Source organism: Onychomys torridus, chromosome X (assembly GCF_903995425.1).
Source record: "Onychomys torridus chromosome X, mOncTor1.1, whole genome shotgun sequence".
In the NCBI taxonomy this organism is placed as follows: Eukaryota; Metazoa; Chordata; class Mammalia; order Rodentia; family Cricetidae; genus Onychomys; species Onychomys torridus.
Window position 1 is genome coordinate 118079821 of NC_050466.1, and position 6000 is coordinate 118085820.

The following is a 6000-nucleotide window of genomic DNA, read 5'->3' on the forward strand; positions in this document are numbered from 1 at the left end:
CTCCTGTCCCATGTCAGAAGATGGCTCTTTCTTCTGGTATGATACAGGGAGTTTTCCTTTTCCTTTTAACAACATGCTTGAGTTTAAAGGAGGAGAGAGCCATTCTCCAACTCCAAAGTCAGCTTTAAACTTTTATTGAACTGGGACTATAAGAAGACTAAGAGTATTAATTTTTTAGAGAAGAGCAGAAACAAACATTTAGGAAGATTTGTGAAATTTTGTAGATGATATACCAATAGGGCATTTTACTCTTTTTCCTGGGACAGATGATTTGTCCTTTTTCTTCAGTTGTCTCATTTGTCCAGTGTTCTTCAGATTCCTTAGCCTTCATTCTCCTAAAAGACAAAAACAAAAACCCTTCCCCAAGACTAATTTTGGGGAGGTTCCCTTTTGGCAAGTTACATCTCATTAAATGTAAAGGCATGTATTAATGGTATAAGTGTGAGTTTAAACTGGATGGTCATGTTGGTTGATGGAATATCACCTCCTCTAATTAAGAGGTCTCTCTTGTTCAAATTGAACCTTTATCAATTTTGATGGTACCCACAGCTTATCGTCTCCTGCAGAAACAAAAGCAAAACCTCGTCCCCAACTTAACACATACCCTGGTTTCCATTCTGAGGTCAGCACATCCTTGAAGTATATAGGCTAATTTAATTCTGTAGTTTTTTTTTCTATTAACCAATGTCTCTCTGCAGCTGTTGTTCCTTTCTCATTAGCATTGAGAAAATTCAAAGTTAATAGAGCATAGTGCAGTCTATTTCTGGGGGTTTTTGTTACCCCTTTCTGTTTATTTAACATGTCCTTTAGAGTTCTGTTGGATCTTTCTATAACTGCTTGGCCTGTAGGATTATGTGGTATACCTGTAATGTGCTTTATATCATAATAAGCAAAAAAACTGTTTCATTTTAATAGAGACATATGCTGGAGCATTGTCAGTTTTAATTTGCGCAGGTATACCCATGATGGCCATAACTTCTTTTTCAGAACTCAAAGCAGTCACCCATTGAAATCCTGAATAAGTATCAATAGTATGGTGTACATATTTCAATTTTCCAAATTCTGCAAAGTGAAACACATCCATCTGCCAGATTTCATTCCTCTCAGTACCCTTTGGGTTACATCCTGCTCGTAATGGTGTCTGATTATAGAAGGAACAAGTAGGACATTTCTTTATAATTTCCTTGGCTTGTTGCCAGGGTATGGAAAAATCCTTTTTTAAACCTTTACTATTGACATGATGTTTCTTATGAAATTCTGAGGCCTCCAGTACATTTCCTATCAATAATTTATCAGTCTTATCATTACCTTGTACTAGAGGGCCTGGCAGACCAGTATGGGATCGGATATGAGTTATATATAAAGGATGACTCCTTTCCCTGATTGTATCTTGTAATTGAATAAATGGTGAAGTTAATTCTGAAGCATCAGGGATAAATTCTGCAGTCTCAATATGTAATACCACTCTTTCAGCATACTGAGAGTCAGTAACTATGTTGAGAGGTTCTGAAAAATCCATTAATACCAACAGAATAGCATACAATTCCGATTTTTGAACTGAATTATAAGGACTTTGAACCACTTTACTTAAATTTTCGATTTGTAACCTGCCTTTCCTTGTTTGTTGGCATCTGTATAAAATGTCTGAACTCCAGATATGGGTTTTTCACGGACAATTCGAGGCAAGATCCAATCAGCTCTCTTTATAAGATCAATTCTATTGCTTTTAGGATATTTGCTGTTAATTTCTCCCCCCAAAAAATTACTGCAAGCTCTTTACCAAAGTTCACTTTCTGTCCATAATTTTTCAATGTCCTCTTTAGTTAAAGGTACAACAATTTCTGCTGGGTCTATTCCTGCTAATTGATGAAGTCTCAATTTTCCTTTCAAAATTAAGTCAGAGATTTTTTCCACATAACTTTTTAATTTTTTATTTAGTTTATTTGTTAAAAATATCCATTCCAATATAATATCTTCTCTCTGCATTAATATTCCTGTAGGAGAATGCCTAGAAGGTAAAATAACCAAAATGCAATCCAGCTTTGGATCAATAAGATCCACATGTCCTTCATGTACTTTTTTTTTCTACCAAGGCCAATTCTTTCTCAGCTTCAGGTGATAATTCTCTTGGACTATTTAAGTCCTTGTCACCTTCTAAGGTTTTGAACAAATTATTCAGTTCATCACTTTTTACCTCAACAATAGTTCGTGAATGAGAAATGTCCCCAAATAATCTTTGAAAGTCATTAAGAGTCTGTAGGTGATCTCTCCTAATTTGCACCTTTTGAGGTCTAATTTTTTGTAGCTCTATTTTATATCCTAAATAATTAATAGAATCTCCTCTTTGTATCTTTTCAGGAGCAATTTGTAATTCCAAGCAAGGCAATATTTTCTTTACTTTTTCAAACATTCTTTCTAAAGTATGTACATTTGAGTCAGCTAGTAAAATATCATCCATATAATGATAAATTATAGATTTAGGGAATTTTTTACGTATCATTTCCAAGGGCTGTTGTACAAAATATTGGCACATGGTTGGACTATTCAACATTCCCTGTGGGAGGACTCTCCATTGAAATCTTCTAACCGGTTGAGAATTATTGTAAGTAGGCACCGTGAAAGCAAATCTTTCTGTCTTTTTCTTGTAAGGATATTGAAAAGAAACAGTCTTTTAAATTGATAACTATGAGAGGTCATCCTTTAGGTAACAGAGTAGGTAAAGGTATTCCAGATTGTAGAGAGCCCATTGGCTGAATTACTTTGTTAATTGCTCTAAGGTCGGTTACCATTCTCCATTTACCAGATTTCTTTTTAATAACAAATACAGGAGAATTGCATGGGCTAGTAGATTCTTCAATATGCTGAGCATTTAACTGTTCTTCTACCAGCTCTTCTAAAGCATGGAGTTTCTCTGTTGTTAAAGGCCATTGATGAACCCATACAGGCTTGTCTGTTAACCATTTTAAAGGTAGAGCTGTTGGTGTCTTTGGAAGATGATCAGTTTTTGTGCCCTGTTCTTGTATATTATGGATGGCTGTTGACCACTTATTAGAATAATACCTTCTAATATTTCTCTCAGAAACATGTGCTAGTTTATGATTTATTTCTGAGGTTGGAGGGATGTTAATCTGAGTATTCCATTGTTGTAACAGGTCTCGACCCCACAGGTTCATAGCTATGTTAGCCACATATGGTTTTAATCTGCCACTCTGTCCTTCTGGGCCTATACATTCAAGCCATCTTGCACTCTGTTTCACTTGAGATAATGTTCCAATGAAAGACCCCCACAGGAGATCTTCCCTCAGGAGAGACCCCAAACCCAAGGAACACGCCGAAACCATGGATCAGATGCAAACAGCAAGAGGGTTTATTCAAATGCGTAGGTACCTGGGGCGACAAAGTCTCTGGGAAGACTTGTGCGCCTTCCTAGGGGAAGGGGGACTTCTTATAGGATCCTAGGAGCAGAAGCGCGATTACAGAAGCGAGAAGCATAGTTACAGGGTTCTCATTGGTTAATTCAAATAAGGCCGGGGTGAACTTGGGGACTATCTTTAATGTTCAGAAATGTGCAGCTGTTTGTTCTCCAAGGCCAGGTAGCCAATTATAGATATCTTGTTCTGACTCAAGGTTTTTTCCTCCCAAGGCCGGGTGTTTGATATCTCCTGCTTTGACTCAAGGTTACTTTCCCAATTATCTCTCTCAAGGCCGTTTCTTAGGCTAAGTTACTGAGACGGGGGGCATTTCACCAATTCCTAACAGTTGAACATTTACCTCCTGAAGAGGCCAAGATGGATGCCAAAATTCTGGTGCAATTATGGTCACATCAGCATCTGTGTCTACCAGACCAGACAACAAAACACCATTTATTTTTATTGTTAATTTTTGTCTTTGTTCATTTATAGAAGTTTGCCAAAAAATTTTCTTTATGGTTTCTCCTGAATTTTCTGTTCTCTCTGTCTCAGTTGTTCCATTACTCTGAGTAGCCTGGTTTATTCCAATAGGCATTTGGTCATTTAACTGCTCTGAGTAGGGGTCTCCTCTACAATTGCAGGAAAGGTCTGAACTGGATTCACTGTAGGGGCCTGCCTGAGGCCCCTCTGGGATTTTCCCAAAGACTGAGGCAAAGTATTACCTTGTCTGTCCCTTTGTATCTACATTCATTGGTCCAGTGTCTTCCCTTACCACACCTTCTACATACTCCAGAAGGAAGGGGCATTCTGTTGCCATTGTTCCTTAAAGAAACATTGTTTCTAGAAGTTCCCTGTGTATAGTCCCTTTTCAAATGTCCTTGTTTTTCACATTCAAAACATCTGACATTCCTCAAACCTCTTGAAATTGCTTCTCCTACCCACATATTATTATGATCATGAGCCTCAACATTAACTGTGTCTCTAATATCACTATAGAGAGGTCTATCTGTCTTATCACAGTGGAAAATGCAACAATGATCAGAAACTTCCAAAAACATTTGGTAGCACCCACCAACTTCAGGACATAATACCCTGCCACTCATCACCAACTCTAGCCCAGAACATTCGGACTCCCAGATTACAAATTGGGGGTATTTGGCTCCTTTCCTTAATTCTGACTTAAGCCTCAAAAACCAAGACTCGAGTCTGTTGCATTGCCCAGAAGTCCTTGATAATTTTGGACTGAGATGTGAGCTGTGGCTGAGCAGTACTGAGTAGCTCTGACCTTGGAAACAAGAACAATGTTATGGTTTGGGTCATTTGGCCTCTCCATTTTCCAGTTTGCTTAGGAAAATGAGACTGTTGGATGAGTTTACAAAGCCACAAACACTGTGCAAGGGTAAAGCTTCACCTCTGAATGAAGGCTTCCCTACTCAAAGTGTAGGTGGAAAGAAAACTCTGTTGAAGACCAAAGACTGTGTGTTTGTGTCCCAGATGAAAACCTAACTGTAGCTAGGCAGTGGTGGCACATGCCTTTAATCCACCACTCGGAAGACAGAGGCAGGCAGATCTCTGTGAGTTCGAGGCCAGCCTGGTCTACAGATGGAGTTCCAGGATAGGCTCCAAAGCTACACAGAGAAACTCTGCCTCAAAAAAACCAAAAACAGAAAAAAAAGGAAAAGAAAAGCCTAACTGTAAGTTTATAATGGTTCACAAATACAGAACTAGACAACACAATTTCATTTACAAAAGGAGTGTAAGGTATCAAGAATTCATTTTTCTTTTTGTAACTTATAAGTAACTCATTGGAGAGGGGGAAGGGTCAGAAATAAAACAGAGGCTGGGTGGGGGAGGGAGACTGGGGTATCATGCTAAGTTTTGCTTACTGAGGAATCACAAGTTTCCCCACCAATTATGTCTTCCCTTCATTCCTTGCTTGGCCAGAAGAAATTATTTTCCCAGAGTTATTTTGCTTATTAATGATTGACATAGAAAAGTATTCACCTCCTCTAGACACATTTTAAGAAAAATTTTTAAGAAAAAGTATCAACCCACATTAAAAATAAATGTGCCATCCTAACAATAGTATGTTACCAACAAGAAAAAAACATGAAACTAAAAATATTGATTCCAGCGGCAGTGACAAGGGAAACAACAAGTGCTGGCTGGCCTCTCTAGAAGCACAACACACCTGAAGCCTCCAGCTTTCTGGATCTTGAGCTTCACTGGCTCCTCTGGGAAAACCAGAATTCAACCTGATCATCCTCCAGATAAGGACTCCCTGACTCAAAGAGTGGATAGCAACCTTACCACTGCCCTTTCTCATTCTCTTTTTTCTTTCTTGTTTCCCTTGTTTTCATTTTTAAGGTAGGCTATAGCTTTGTATCCCAAGCTGACCTAGTGGTCTATGCCTCAGCCTCTGAAGGGCTAGGTTTAAAGGAATGTGGAACCGTTTCCTAATCTTAGTCTATCCTCCTCTCATGTTGCCATCGAAAATAGTATTCACTGTTATCTCCTCTGTTTTCACTTTTGCACTTTCAAAAGTATTAAAATGAGCAAAAATTAAACTTTACAACTTTCTTTGGAAAAT